Genomic DNA, 16,938 nt, shown 5'->3' on the forward strand with positions numbered 1-16,938 from the left:
AAAAATGCTGTAAAGTTCTAGTCCCACGATAGTAAAATCAAAATATGTACACTAATTCATAGAGTCAACGCCTTAAACGTTCTCAATAGTTTAATGTTACTAATAGAAGACATTTATTGATGCATGAAAAGGACTAGCATAATTAATAGCACTGTTGTTTTAAAAGGAATGATTTTTTACGTTGAGCATGTTTCATATTTATGAAGCAAAGGAAATATATTCCAAAAACTTTGCATCTGGAGCCCTTAATAAATTAAATACTTCCTTGCATTAAATTTCTTATGTTTGCTATTTAACTCCTACTTGTTACTGACCGTTTCAGCTAAATGCATGCTAAATACATGTTCTTAATTATCTTAAACTATTATTATTGTTCAACATTTTGTATATGGGAAAAATGGTTGGATAAAACATCCACTTCTACGCGAATTTTTTTTAATAATTATAATTTGTTATTTTTAAGTAATTATATCAAAACATAAAATGGTTTATTAATTTAGTCTAATAAAATTATGTGTTGAAAAACAGTTATTTTGAGAACACAAATTTGTTGGGAAAAAAACAACAAGAGTTTAAATTTTAACTTCTTGATTTCAATGTGCCGAAAATTTTTGTATAGTTTTTGCAGGTCTAAATTTGTGTTCGCCCAAAAGCATTTATAAGCTTAATTTTATAAAATATGTTAGAAAAAAGAAGTCTTTTTCCACTACTTATTGCGCAAACTAAGGTTTTTCTTACAAAAAAAGAAAGTAAATTCATCGTTAATGTTTGTCCAAATGTTTCTGTGCACGAAATATGATAAAATGAGAAATGGTAAATGAGATTTTCTCTCAACATTCCGTTTTCTTTAATATGACTATTCATAAGACAAACGTCTTAGTAAAGAAAAAAAATCCGCTCCATTAGTTAATCAAGAACTTGACGTGACTTCATTTTGAAAGAACAAAAGCGAACTTTAACGAGATTAAAATAGAAGAGAGCAATCATTGCTTGCATTTACAAGTCTTAAACTATCCAATAATTTTCATTCAACAACCATGTTCTTGGATATCATAGTTGGTCTTTAATTTTGACTTAATTTGTCACAAAATTTTCTTCGAAACTTTATCAAAAATTCAATAACTCATTTTGAATATTCACTTAATAGTGTCGTTTAATGATTTTTCAAGCTAGATTCGAAACGAATTTCTTGAAAAACAATAAGCAAATGTTAATTTAATTTGGCTATTTATATATCGTTTTGATGTATTCAGCAAATATTTTAGTATTTAGTACTTAATATTTCAAAATAAACAGAAATTTATGCCTTTTTTTGAATTAAAACAGAAATTTTCCTAGATAGGTAGAAGTTTTGGACTGGTTTTGATTTCTGAACTGCTGGTTAGTTGTTTAAAGATGTTTCTTTTTTTAATATTTTTCTATTCGGTTTAATAATATTGTTAGTTAATAATGTTGTTTCGGTTAATAATGTTGTTTTCTAGTTGATAAAATATCAAAAAAAAATTTGATCGTATGATCGGATTTTCAAATACCCAAGATACAGTTTTAATGGAACACGCTTCGCAATTGCAGTGCAATGATTTTTTATTTAAATTTTTTAATTAGTGAAAGCAGACAAGTTTCGTTATCAGACATACACATAGTCTTTCAAAGTAAATTCTTTTTTTTTGACGAATATAAATTTTTGACTCTCAATTTGTAAAGAATAGTTGTATTCTGGATTAAATATTGTCAATAATTTTCTTTAATTGAGCTGTCAAATATTTAAACGGCATAGTTTTTTTTAAATTTTTTTTTTCAGATTTCATCAAGTTTCTGGAAATATTCAAGTAAAAAATTCGGTTATCTAAATATAATTTATGAAAAAATAATTTATATTTACGTCTTTATTATTTTGCATTATTAAAAGCAATAATATTCTAAATCATTTTAAGTTGTTAAATGCAAATATAAATACATTCTAAATTAAGGAAATTTTAGAAAAACAAAATCTAAATTTAAAAGAATCGGTCTAATAGCTCCCGCAAACAACTGGTATAAGTTGTTTAGTATTTAAACAGAAAATTACTATATGGCTTACTATATTAACTCTAAGATTGAAGCAACTTTAATTAAGCATATTTATTGATTATTTTAATTTCAAATTTCAAGTAAAATTTTCGTTCGTTTAAGTATTAATATAAAATCAAATCAATGTTTGTTTTAATTTCTGATATTTTATTATTTACAGCTGTAAAGAAAAAATAGATTCCCCAAAATAAATTACCGATATTTGTTCATCTATTTAAAGCATACTCTTCTATTTTTTTAATGAATAAAAAGCAATAAATAACAACCGAGTAAATTATTTATAAACATTTAGTTAAGAGCAGGAAGCTATTGTTTTTCGGTATCTTTAGCTATTGTTTTACGGTATCTGATATCTTTAGAAAATTTCCTTCATATTAAGATCAATAATCAACTGCAGAACGAGAAATATTACAGCATGAAAATTCTTTTGTTCGAAAATGATGAAGGTTCATTATTTAACCCCTTAAATATTCGATTAACGCAATATGCTTGTTCCACAATACACCTTAATGAAAGATTATTCTTTCGATGGAAGTTAAATGAACTAAGACATATATTAAAAGAGATAATTATATCTCAATTTTACTGGATCAAAAGATACAGAAACAAAGAGAAAAATTAGTTTTCGAAGTGATAAAAATATTATATTCGTAGAAAAATAAAATTGATTATTAAGATAATTTGATTTAATTAGTGTTTCATAAAGTTTTTCTTTTTAAACAGGATTGTAATTAAATAAATTTACTTTATTAAAAGGGAATTAAATAAAAAAATAACAAAACTTAAATATTTTGCTCATTCTTACGCCTGAATATGAATTTTTTGAACTTTTCTTATTGTCTGATTTATTTTTACATTTAAATTTTTACGTTAGAAAATAATGCAATAAATATTTCGTTAAGAATCCATAAACGGGAATTTAGTTAATTGGAGACATTCCATCTTAAAATTCAAGGAAGCATGAAAAAGTTGTTTACCAAAAATCTTATTCTAATTAACAATTGCCATATTTAAAGACAGAGTAAAAAATTTATTTGTCTATCCTGCAGTATAGAGTAGAAAATATCTACGCCGAGAAAAAGTATTTTATTTTATAATCGTCGTTGAACAGCTTACCGAATGTTTAGTTTGCGACTACCAATATTCAACTTCGTGTAATTTTGAACCCAATCGAGAAACCTCCTGGATCAAGTATTGGGAGAAATTTGCCGTCGTGGAGGACTAACCCGCATTTTCGTTAAATGGTGAGAAAACCTCCCATGGGCAGCGTAATGGCAAGGAAACTCTAACCCGTCTACCACCGAGGATATTTTAAGTTAGCACTGTGGTTGGTCATAACCGGGTGCTGAATTCGAATCAACCAGCCATCAACGGGATTCGAATCCGTTTCACGTCAATGGGAGGCTAGAGCTCTATCTCCTGAGCCACCACGGCTCTTAGAAAAAGGGTTGTCAAAACTTCCAGAATATGGTACAATTTAAATCGTTTCTGGCTCTCTATAAACACCAAAGAGCTGGGTATTTTTGTACCAAAGCGCTTGGGTAATGATAAAATTTAATTTTATCATGATACTTTAGAAAATAGCAAAAAACCATTTATTCGCTTTAATTTACTTTTCAGTTTCGTATTTTTTACTAAATATGAGGTGAGAAGAATTATAGTTTTGAAAACCAGAATTTCCGATAATATGTTACTATATAAATGGAAAAAATTACCTAATGAGTGGAATAATTATGGTATATTTTGGTTTTATTATCCAGAATTACATTTTTTGTTATCACTAATAAATCTCTGTATTGGCTATCTTGGCAATTCTAGGTAGAACTTCAATTTAAACCATTACTATAATACCCCAAAAAATGCTTCTTTTATGCTTTTGAAAGTTTTAAATAAGAAAGATCCCGACTGTAAAGTAAGTTGGTATGATTGTTTTAGGACTTATCGACTCTGAGCGTTGATTTTTGTCCAAAATGACCGCTCCAGTCATTCGAGTATTAAACTTAGCGAAAAGCTCGAATTTCTTAGTGAATATATATCAAAAAAACTGCTAGTACCGTAAGGAGCTCATTCGTTTTCTATAAATCATTCAGTAGCTTTGTTCTTTACGTTTCTTTATTTTCTACAACTAGCTTCGATACTTATTTTTTCTTAATATGAAAATGGCTCCGGCAATAAAAATAGTATGTTTAATTTTGTTGCGTAAATATTCAAGTAGTACAAAAATTTGAGAAACAAAAATATTAGAATAACTAATGCAACTTTAGCACATAATATTACTGCTATAGCGTTCGTAATTAACATGGACTTTTTTAAAAGTAACAAAAACGATTTTATCTACACCATGAAATGCTTTATCCAATTCTTTGCTAGCAGCCAAATTTGAAATCATTCAAATACGTTCTTGAGAAGTCTCATAACATGCACGAAGAAATAAATTCTTGTAAAATTACAGTACTGGTAAAAAAACATAATTTTCGTAATTTAAACCAAAACATGCGGTATTTGAAATATTCATTTAGTAATTTTTTTCTGTTTGCATTACCAAAACATTCTGGTTCTTAATAAACTTCTGGTACTTACTAATGTGTGAACATTTAGTAAAAAAATATAAAACTGAAAAATTTGTTTAAATGAATTAATGGTTATGCTCTGAGGCAAAAAACCATTAATCAAAAATTTAAAATCATATGGTCTTATAATCTGTGATAAAATTAAAAATTTATGTCACAGATTATAAAACCATATGTAATTGTTAATTTACTAATTGACTTCGGTGATAAGTGTCGAGCTTTAGGTGTTCCTAAAGAGCCAGAGACACTGTAAATTTTCCCATACTCTGGTAGTTTTGATCATACCTTTTTTTTTTAGTGTCCATTTATAACGTAGTAATGTGTACTTCATAATTCAACGAAATATGTACGAGTTTTAATTAAAAGCATGTGTTTTATATCACATTGACTTCTTGCATAAATTTTGGGACATGTTATGCCTCAATTCATTCTTTATTTAGAGTATTTTGAATTAAATTAGATTATTGTTCATTGCCTTATTTTCATTTGGCATAAATTTTAGGGAAAATAAATCGGAACATATAAAAAGTAGAATAAAAAAAATTTTTATTTCCAACAAAAGTTTAAGGTATAAAAAAAATTAATATGTTCTACTAATGATACTTTTATATCTACTTTTAGGAACTTTGGTTGATGATTTAACATTTTATTTTATATTTACGTTTATCTTGAAAAGTGCGAAAGCGTGATAGGAATTATCTTGTTAGGGATGTTCTACTCAGACGTTCAGCGATAAGTCCATTTTTATGGTTACGGAACTGATAGACAGGTCTAATTGAACTAAAATGAGATGATTTTTTGAGTATGTTTAATCGGCAAGTAAGTTTGTCTTGTAATTAATATTTTTCAATGTGTATAAAATTTGTCGCTTTTCGTAATTAAGAGGGTATTTTCAAAATTATTTCCATAAAACTGCTTAGTAGAAAACATTAACGAATTGTCATACAATAAATATTCCAAACATTCATAGAATATTTAACCATGGATATCCTATATACATCTAGATATTATGATGCAGCCAAAATATTCGAATCTTAAATCTAAATAAATTTAAAGCGTCGAAATTCACATCAAATGTTTTCGTTTGAAATTCGTGTAATAGTGCTTTTTAAGCTTTTCCACATTTAAAAATGATTTTTAAGTATTCTAGAAGAGAAAAATATTTTTGCTAAAATAAATACTATAAAGCTTCAAATTTCGACATATTTTTGTGGGTTTTTGTTTCAGAAATTAGAGCTAGAATATAATGAGTTGAATTATTTAATATTTAGAGCAGAGGTAACCATAAAGTTTCAAAATAAGTTAAAAGTCTATCTTTCCTGCCTTGACTGATTCATTTAAGCTTTTAAGTGGACTTGCAAATTTCTTTGAATGCCCAAAAATTGTACATTAATAAAGAGTTTAGTTGAATAAAAAGATTAAAAAAATTAATCTTGAACTATTATTTAAAAAAAAAATCATGGAAATAACATTAAGATAAGCACAATAGTTTCGAATTGTGAAAATATGTTTTAGTATTTATAGTCAAAAAGGGAAACTTACATAGAATAATTAAATAGCACTATCCACCACATAAAATCGAAACTACAGGAGTTTCGCGTGCTTAATACACTTCAAAGAATGCTCCTTTTTTGTGATTGAGAAATAGTTTCGGAAAATAAATGATTTGGAAAGAAAAGGAAAAAAAATTAATTAGAAATAAAATAATAATAGAAATAGTTATATGATGTAATTTTAAAATTACGAGTTTTAATTCCAATTAACACAGTATAGTCATTTCTAAAACATTTCACAAAGAATGGCATGCGTATTATAAGATCTATTACAATTTCACTAAAGAAAAAGCTTTGGCTGTCTTAAAATTACCAAATAAAAGGTAGTTTTCTTCTGGAAATTTAGTGAGAAATAGGCATGAAAACTTCTTCTGGAAAATAAGGCATGAAAACCATAATTTTTTCGCAGTGTAATAATTAACTCAATTATTGATAAAGCCTTTGTAAACAAAACGTATCTAACTTCCCATTATTGGATAATGAAAATGCTTAATAATAAACCAGACAATTGAAATTTTTTTATTAGTTACATAATGGATTTATAAGCCTATTTTAAATAGCTGCAAAATCTTTATCCTTTAGCTTAATTAAGCGGCATTTTCAATTCTTGATGAATGCTTAATACTCGTATACACCTAGAATATTTTAATAATAACGGTTTAGTTATATATATATTAAAACTACAGCATTTCTTATCTTTTGTTTTAATGAGTATGTATAAGAAGATATCAGCAATTACGCTTGTCTAATTTTCTGCTATAGTATTTGAAAAAAAAAGAGAGAATAATTTAAAAGATAACATCTTAAATTGCGTAATTATTTCTCAAAATTTAGCAAAAAAGAGATAATAATTTCGGACAAAGAGAAAGACTACATTTTACTGTTAAAGATGGTTTTGTTTGTGGTTTTTGCTCTTTTCTCTGGAGATTAATTTTGTGTAAAATGACAGTTTAATCTTGATATTTATTTAAGTTACTTTTTATTATGATAATAATTGGTTGACTTTTTAATTTTTTGAAGTGTTCGATCGCCAATTTGCTGTTGCAAGACCTAGAGGGCTTATATAATAGGTATAATATAAACCGTTCAGATCTAAGTATTGAAAAAGTTTTTACTATTTTTCACATATATACACAAATCTTAACTTTTAACTTTCTATGTATAATTAATACTATAACTTGAAAACCGTTTGGACATTATTAGAGTTAATTTATAGTGTATAATATTTTTTTACTTTTATAGTTTTGAAACTGCTTACAACGAGTATGTTTAAAAAACCATTGATGCAAAACTATATGTTTTCTTAACCATTTACAGATAGCTTAGTTTCAAAACGGTTAAGAAATTTATCTTGTCACATCATTTAGGGCTTTCGTTAAGTAATGGGCATTAGAGTTAGGTTCTGGTTGAGTTGTGTTTTAAAAAAAATGAACAGTGGAATGCGGATTAATTCTTTTATCTGGTTGTTTCATCTATTGTAAGAGATGGGGAATACTAGACTTTTTGTGTTAAGCAGCTGTATGGTGCTACCATCTATGCGTGAGTTAGATTATCATATTGTAAGGTCACAAAAAAGGAAGTGCGTTGCACTGGAAACTCTCAATGTGTTGAAGGGAATAGAAAAACTAATTTGGTAGCAACGCTGGGACTCAAACCTCCATGAGTTCGTGGGTTTAATTCCCACCGGCCGAAGACTCCCCGTGTAGTAAAAAACCGTCGAGTCCTCCATTTTCTCATTGCAAGTCAATACCTCTGGGGGTACAAGGAATTTCCTTGTCTTTTGGATTAGTTCAAAATTACAAGGCTACGGAGTTGAACATTAGTAGTCGTACACCCGAAAATTGGGTCGGCTGTTCAACGACGGATAAAAAATAAAATCATAGGATTAACAGATTAGTCCTCTGGGCTCAAATAAATACCTAGCTTCAACGAACCTTTCATTAGATCGGCGTACTTGGTACGATGATAGTCTGGTTGCTTAACGAATTTGGTGAAAGCAGTATGAAGGGTTTTTCTCAGTTTGAATATCATGGTATTTATGGTTATTTGACTGCTTAGTTTGAATGCGGAAAAATAACAAAAAATTTTTATTCCACCATTTGGTTCAAGATATTTCGAACTGTGTGTTGCTTTTCAATCCAATTTGGATTATTTTCATCACACCAATAATCTAGTTTCCAAAGCTTATTGTAAACTTGGTATTACAAAAAGAATAACCAATCATTTCACAAATAAACAAAATCATTTTTCTTTGAACCGTTCTTCCTTCAAATATTGCACTATTATCCGAATTTCCTCATAAAAAGCCTTGTAACGAAAGGTTTTAAAATAATTTTCTACGTTTTCCATATTATAAAACAAATGAGCATTATCCTCATGATGTTTTTGTTTTGATATTGCAAAATCTTTTTGGGGTTCTGTTATTAGGTTTGTTTTGGCTACTATTTTTCTATACACTTAAATAAAATAATTGTTTGATCTAATATTTTAATAATGATTCAGTTTTCCGTAAAAATCACACTTTACGAAATGAAAAATTATTTGTAGGCTCATTTTGTAAACGTAATTATGTAAATTTTTTGCAGTGACGTTCTTTTTTGTCATTAAATATCACTGTAACTGGATTTTCTTATCTGTAGTGCAAGTTTCGTCGCTAAAATATGAAAATAATAAAAAAAAAACTGCATTTTCCTTAGTTTTTAAAGAAGTGAAATAAAATGAAAAAAAAAAATACTTTTTATACATAATAAAAGCGTGCAAAGAAAAAAGAATGGATATTTTATGAAATATTAACTGAAGTTTTTAAAGAAATGTCTTCCAACATTATATAAAAAACTTTAAAAAAAAAACAATACTTATTAATTGGTTTAGTGTAAAATTCAAAAGCATGCATATTTTATGTGTAATAAAATCAAGAACGTATAAATCTGTTTCTCTGACCTGTTGTAATGTTAATAGAGACACTTACAAGTATCGATTTGAAATAAAGATAGATATAAAACTATCAATGGGCACTTAAAAGCCATTTTTTCGAAACTTTGATTATAAATATAGCGACTTTTCAATTCTCACAATTTTCTGATTATTAAAAAAGAGTGCACTTTCTTATTGATTTCTGGACTTCTGATTGTATCATTCTTCTTAGATTTTGTCTATTTACTATTTAAGACCTGTCTCCATTATGGACAGATGGCATGGTCTGCACCAAAATTGGAGCTGTGGTTTCACGTTTTTGGTCTTAATTTTTTGTTCTAAATAGTATTTTTCATGTGGTTGGCAGGATTCTTCGTTTTTATGGTTGGTTAAATATTAGACTTGGCATAGTTAGCGCTTTAGCTACGGTACTTCGGCTTTTCTGGCAAAAAATATTAATTAGAACAAGAGAATTGTTCTAATTAATATTTTTTGATGCAGATGGTGTCTTGTCTACCTTTTTGTCTATTTATTATTTTAAGATTAAAAAAAAGTTCTTCTGTTAGATGACATAGTTTGCACACGAGTTAAGTCATCTTAAATAGCTCATTGCCCTTAGTATATTTCTTAGTATTTTCCTCATTTCAAAATAGTTTTTCAGACAAACGTTTTTGACAATGAGCATGAAATGAAAGGACTTTAAATCAATTTTGTGACTGTTAGCCAGAAATCTTTTTTAAAAAGCAATAAAAATTGCAATATTTCATTGTTTCTTTTCTTAAAAAAATGAAAAATATAGCTTTGGTTATTATAGGTGAAAAATAAATGCGTAAAAAAATATGCCTTAAAAACGATGACAGAATATCTCTTTGGCACTCGGCCAATTTTTTCCTATTTCTCAGAAGTATTCTGACTTGTACTTCTGAAGTCGTACATTATTCACGTGTATGTGAAAAAATGTTTTACCTGAATTAAGCAAACAAAAATACGTGTATATTAAAATACATAAATAATGCTTATTTTAGAAAGGGATGAAAGATTATATGTTTAGGTCACGAGTTTCTCTTTGAGATGAGAGAAAAAATCTCGTATTTCTTTGGTAATGCTAAAAATAATTATATTTCAAAAAAATATTTTTGATAATTATTATAAATTGTAGTTTTACTATAATATTTATGACTTTACCTAATTTAAACTTCTTTTAGAGAAATTATATAATAATAGTGATGTTTTGACGAAAATTTCAAACTATTTTTGCACACTTTTATGGAAATACCTTACCTAACATTAAACACTCAAGTATGAAAGAAACAAAAACTTAATTTTTTAATATATGGTGAAGGTGGGCAAATATGAAAGTAATAAAGATATTTATTATTTTTTTATTATCAGTACCACTAACACTTCTTAGTTTGATTGCAAAAACATTTAATATAGAACTGAGAGACGTCTGCTATAAAAAGAAGAAATAATAGCATAGTGAAATAACTACCGGTTACTATGCTGAAAAAAATCAATTAATTAACTATTATTTTATATTTGATTTCCGTATTAATAACACTTCTGAGCGAGAATGGAGCAACGCACAGTTCAAAACAAGGAGAAAATGTGATGAAACAAGAAATAGAATGCAATATCATTATGTTTATTGATTCCGGAATGATAACCCTTAATATATGCTTTTAGAGTCCATATCAAAAAATCGAATAAAAATCATTGAATTGTGGTTTATGACTTAATTCTTACAATTATGAAAGTAACAATTGAATTTTCAGAAGATTATAAGATGCAAAAAATTTCCATAATAAATAAACGATTTTATTGTTGAACTATGACACTAAACAACATTTATTGGCATCTAACAATACAGAGCCATCGAAGAAGAATGAGTAAAAAATCGCCGATTCTTGCTAATTAAAAGCAGATTTGACGCAAATCCACTCTGTGAATTGTTAAATCCCCGAGTCCGTTCCATTTTCCGGGCATATGAGACTAGATTCAGCCTGCATTCAATTCAGGGTAGACTATTCTAGGTGAAATATGCTTGCAATCTATTCGTATTATTCACTTCAGCAAGCCTTTTCACGGGATGATAAACGGAAAAAATAACTTTAAGAAGAAAAAAAAGGGCACCCGACGAGAAGAGAGCTTTGTCTAAATCATCATGCGCTTAAAAAGAAGAAATTAGTAGAAGGATTTTTACTAAAAACTGCTCCAATGCCCATGAAGTAGTTAAAATAGATTTTATATGTTTCATCTCACCTTCTTCACTAATGATTCGATTAATTTTAATCATGCATTTGTTTCTTTCTGGCTTAACTTTCAAGCTTTAATATGTATGCATTTTTACTTCATTTTCGACAAAGATTCTATATATATATATGAATTAAGAAATTAAGGGTAGTGATTTAGAAGCAACAAGTTTAAAGTATAAACATCAACAAAATAAGATTAAAAAAACTTAGTGAAGCAAAGCAATAAAGGAAAAGTACAAAATCAAAGATGATCAAGCAAAGATAAAACATACATAAAAATATTAAGCCACAATAACATACCATATTAATGAAACAAATGCATGTCAATCGAAATATAATTGGAAATGAAGAATCAAACAATATAATTCACTGGAACGGGCTTAAATTCAACAGAATAAGAAAATTTACGTAACGTATTAAGAAAGCGTAATAAAGTTCACATAAGGAAGCTACATAGTAAAGCAACGTGGTAATGCAACGCAGTAAATCAAAAAGAAGGGAAGTAAATACATAGACGCAAGTATAATAAGTCATTATAATAAATAAAACATTTGCTTAAAACTGGATATTAAGAATTGAAAAATCGAGCTATGAACCAAAACATGACTTTATGAATTCATCGATATTAAAAGGAAATCTGATGTACCGTTTAATAAGCAAAGACGACTTGAATGGGAAAATAAATAGACTGTCCACGAGGAGGTAAAGAGAAAAACAATAGCATTGGTTAACGATTACTTACGCATTGAACTAAATAGTTATGATGGTGTGGTCTAACAGAAGAATCGAGAGTGTTTTTGTCGTTAGTTAGGATATTTTTCTTATTATTATTTTTGTCTTGAGAGCGCTGAACTTTCTGATTTTTTTCTAATTTCTGTCTACGCTATTTAAGACAAACGTGCTGTTGTGAAAAGTCTGTACATGATATAATTTCTAAACGATAAAATTGTTTCTTATTCGGTAATGTATAAAAATATTACATTATCGAATAAGAAACAAATTTATTTCCCTTTACAAAAAAATTATATATTAGAATCGTTAATCGGAATAGTTTTGAATTTTATTAGTCTTGTTTGCCGCTCTAACAAGTATTTGATATTTATATTAATTAAAAACAGTTTTTTAATGTATAACATTTAAAATCTATGAGTCTTTCTACAACTACAGTGTTAGAAATTTCTAAAAAAACTGCTTAAATAAATATTTATTTGTTATTTTACCATAGTCAAACTAATCAGTCAGATAACCTTAAATAAGATGGCATTCAAACTGTTAATTAACAGTATTCGACTTCCAACGTTGACACCGCAATATTTTCTCCAAACCGTTTATTTATTGTTTTCACCTAATACGGTTACAAATTGAATTTTATAGCACCAACTAGGCCCACATAATGAAACCACTTAGTTCTTTGAACTGGTTACATATTATAACAGAGTGGGCAAATCTGTCAATATCATAAAGGAAGACAGAACGGGAAACGGAAAGTCCCAGCTCTGACACTGCACTATTTTCTTTATTCTCTTCAACACATGAGTTTCCCGCATCCTGCACTCCCAAATTGGTGAACCTGGACTATTGAAATACGATACTCTTATTCACGAATAGATGGCAGCACCATAAAGCAACTGAACACAAAAAGTCTAGTATTTTAAGTTGCGTATTAATAGTTGTGCATCCATGGTTTTTTAACCGTACTAACTGTAAATGATTTCAAAACCGTAAAGGTAAAAAGAGTTCTTTATCGTAAGATTTGTGATAAATTGGATGAGCAGTCTGCAGCCAGTTATTTTAGAGTAATTTTAAAATGAAAGTTCCAACCGTCTACATTAGAATGTAGAACAGGAATATAATATATTTACGAATTTTCTGTAGAGCAAAACAAAAAACTAATAATGTGAACAAACAGCGTATTTCAAGTTTAACAAAGGTCTAAAGCCGTGTTTAAAGACCTTCTAAAGCCTTACTCTATTTGCAGCATCATTAATAAAGAGTAATAAAAGCAAAGTAATTGCAGGGAATTCTGAAACTTTTCAATAGAACTCACATAAATGCCAATCTTAATCAAATTAATTGAATTAGAAGAATTTATTTCAATAATTATTTATCCAAAAAATAAAAAAAATCATCTAATTTTATTAATTCAAATTAAAAACAAAAATTATTCAACAAATATAATTAAACTCCAGATACAATTTTCCAGTTTTCAAGATAAACATAATTGTTGCCATGTGCAAATCCAATCCATGTAAATCCCTGGAAACTAACGAATAAACATTTTAACTTTGCAATAAACGCGATTATGTTTCATAACTAAGAAAATCCTCCAGGCAAAACAAATAAAATATGATAAATGTTATTAAATTCTGCAGAAAGCATTATAATAAATGCTATATTTAACACATGATATTTTCTTATGATCAATCTTTTGATTTATCCAGTTTAATATGTTGTTGACTTGTACATACCCAATTTTTGGGAAAATCCAAGGCAGCAAACCAATCTGATCAGTTCTCAACTTCAGTACCTAAAATTTTTTGCAATTACACTCTATTAACTTAGACTTAGGAAACTTAGAGAAATATATTTTTAACTCATTTATCGTAAGTTAATCGTAATAACGTGTTATATTTTTCTCTCTCCACTTTTTATTAGTTTTTATATTTTAACTATTGCGTATATACATATATATATATATATATATAGATTTTAAATAAAGAAAAGTAAGTATTATTATTGAAATCTTAAAAATAATAAAAATCTAATTAATTAGCAATTAGAAAAAGTGACTGACTACAAAAAGTTATAATCTCACCGTCAACTCACACGATTATATTTGGATATGACGAGATTATATATTTTCATTGTTAATTTTTCTTATTTTTAATTTATTAATTTTCTATTTTTTCAAAGTTTTTTTTTATTTAATTTTAATAATTTTATATTTCTTAAGTAAAATATTTTTTTGTCTTTCTAGATTAATTCATAGCTTAAAATAGATTCTCCTGTTAATTTTATGAAGTTGGAAATCATTTTTTAACAAAAAGCCATAAAAATTCAATATTCCAATTAAAAGATTATTTTCTGACATTAATGGTTAGTTATTCTTGGAAATATACTCATTAAGAAAATTCTAAAAATTCCATCAAGTCTTTTTAGCGTCATCTGTTAAGAAGAATTGAGATGCAAAATTTTTCAGAGATGCAATTATATAAAAGAAAACAGATGCAATTATGTAAAAGAAAATCTTGCAATTAATTTCTTTTCTAATTATATACTAAATAAATACTAAATAAAATGCCATAAGCCTTTTTGAATTTGTAGAATTTTTTCATGATGTAAGTGCTTATAGGACTAAGGTCGCAAGACCCTGACTGGGACACCCTTGTTTTAAGAATTTTCCTTAAAATGCTATATAAAAATTAAAAAAAAATTAAAAAAATAAAAAACAATTTGTATGACGTCTATAGAAATTACTGTTTTTTCACCAGGACTGTTGCGGCTAGGAATTAAGGGTGAGTGGGATTAACCCAGGAGGACCAAGTATCCCGATTGTGTAGTAGCTTTGTTTTCTAGAGGACAAACTTTGAATAATAATTTAACTAGTCAAGATGAAGACCATATTGGCGATTAATTCACGGTGTTCACATAGATAAGTTCGTTTTACTTTGTCAACTCTCGAATATATTCTTTTGTTTTTAAGTTACCATTATTTAATGATCATAAAAGTGTTCCCTGATCATACGCTTACTCAAAATTCATAACCTAACAAACAATAAGGATTTCGTCCAATGATTGCACACTTCTATTTCGATAACTTCTACTCTTGGGGTTAGAAAAAGTACTCCTTTGATGCGTGTGTATGCCGGATGTACGAAAGCAGTGGAGGAAGACTACACCTATGATTGAACGAAGGACCCGGAACAAAATTTATTCCCTTAGGAAAATTTGCCATAGGTTTGCCATAAAAAAATGCCATAGGATATTCTATTGGGGTTTNTTGCCGGCCAATTTTTTTCGTATTTTGTTGAATTTCTAAAAACAATATATGAAGAGTCGTAGTTTTTATATAGATATAAGGAGCCGGCCTTGTGCCTGGGTAACTGGAACTTTCTAGTACATATTAACCTTAACAACAATTATATTCTTTTCAATGACCACCTTTTTCAACAAATTAATGGTATTCCCATGGGAAATAATTTCAGTACTAACATCTGCAATATTTTTCTTTTTCTACAAGAATATAGATTTGTAAAATCACATGTTAATCTTCCAATTGATTCTCTCTTTCTCAGATTCATTGATGATCTATTAGTTATTAATTTTAATGATTTCGATATTCTAGCAAAACATATTTATCCAAATGAATTAATTCTTAATAAAACAAACAATAGTAATTCTTCAGCAAATTTTTTAGATTTGTTATTTTTGCAAATTTTTTAGATTTTCTTAATATTAATGTAGATAAAAATATTACATTTAAACTTTTTGACAAAAGAAATGATTTTAAATTTTCAGTTCCATTGATTTTAACTCGAACTTAGCCAATAAGGTTTTTTCTAATATTATTGCCAATCAAATTTATAGATTTTACAGGAATAATTCTAACTATAACGAGCTTTTATTAGATACTGATATATATAAAAACAATTTAATTAAAAGCCATTTTCCTAGTTCATTTCTTAAATTCTATTTTAAAAATATCTTAAATAACTTGGTACATTAATTTTTAATTTTTATTTAATTTTTCTGTTTTAAAAATGAGCTCTGATTTTTTCAAGGTAGGAACTAACTATGATAAACTATTCCTAAAGCCACTGGACGGAATAGTTTGGATGTATGACCTTTTGTACTGGATTAGTTAAATATTTTTTAGTTACTTTTTAGTATTTGTAGCCTCTTAAAATTCATTTAATTTTAATTGTCCAGTATAATAAACAGTTTATTTATTTATTTATTATTTTTGTATAAGTGGAATGGGCTCTGGTTCGTAAAGAACCACCCCAAATGAATGCAGGTGATACGTGTATACTTTAATATTATGTAAGGTTGTATGAATGAAGGATAAAACCTATAAACGGTTTTCTATTCCTGCATGCAGGCTCTGATTTTTAAATAAGTCACCCTATGAAAGATGGATATGTGTAATCTGTAAAATTATGTAAGGTTTTTTGAATGAAGGATAAAGTCTATAAACGGCTTTCTATCCAATTGTACAGACTGACTTTTAAATTAATTTCCCTATGAATGATTTCTTTTTAGTCTGCTAATTTAATCAATTCGTTAAACACTTTTATTATTATTTCAATTTTTAAATTTTTAATTTTTTCTCATAGATGGCAGCACTACTATTTTACTAAAAAATTTTTTTCTTCTTCTTCGATCAAATATATATTTTTTTTTAATTTTATTTTACTCGATTCAAGCTATAAGCACAACTTCCAATATTTTACATCTTCGCGATTTTTGTTAACTGTTTTATTATTGTACTTTTAAACCTAAACCGCGTTTTAATTCACGCCGGTAAGTTTGATTTCCTTTTACATTTTTCTTTTATTTCATGATTTTTTACAACAT

General features: G+C 27.5%; 1 protein-coding gene across 1 annotated transcript in view; it reads left to right on the forward strand.

Moving 5' to 3' along the window:
* The window catches only part of LOC122270917 (glutamate receptor 1), a 378,704-nt gene that overhangs the window by 80,742 nt on the left and 281,024 nt on the right, over positions 1-16,938 (forward strand). The gene's annotated exons all lie outside the window — the stretch shown is intronic.

Source organism: Parasteatoda tepidariorum, chromosome X1 (genome assembly GCF_043381705.1).
Source record: "Parasteatoda tepidariorum isolate YZ-2023 chromosome X1, CAS_Ptep_4.0, whole genome shotgun sequence".
NCBI classification, from domain to species: Eukaryota; Metazoa; Arthropoda; class Arachnida; order Araneae; family Theridiidae; genus Parasteatoda; species Parasteatoda tepidariorum.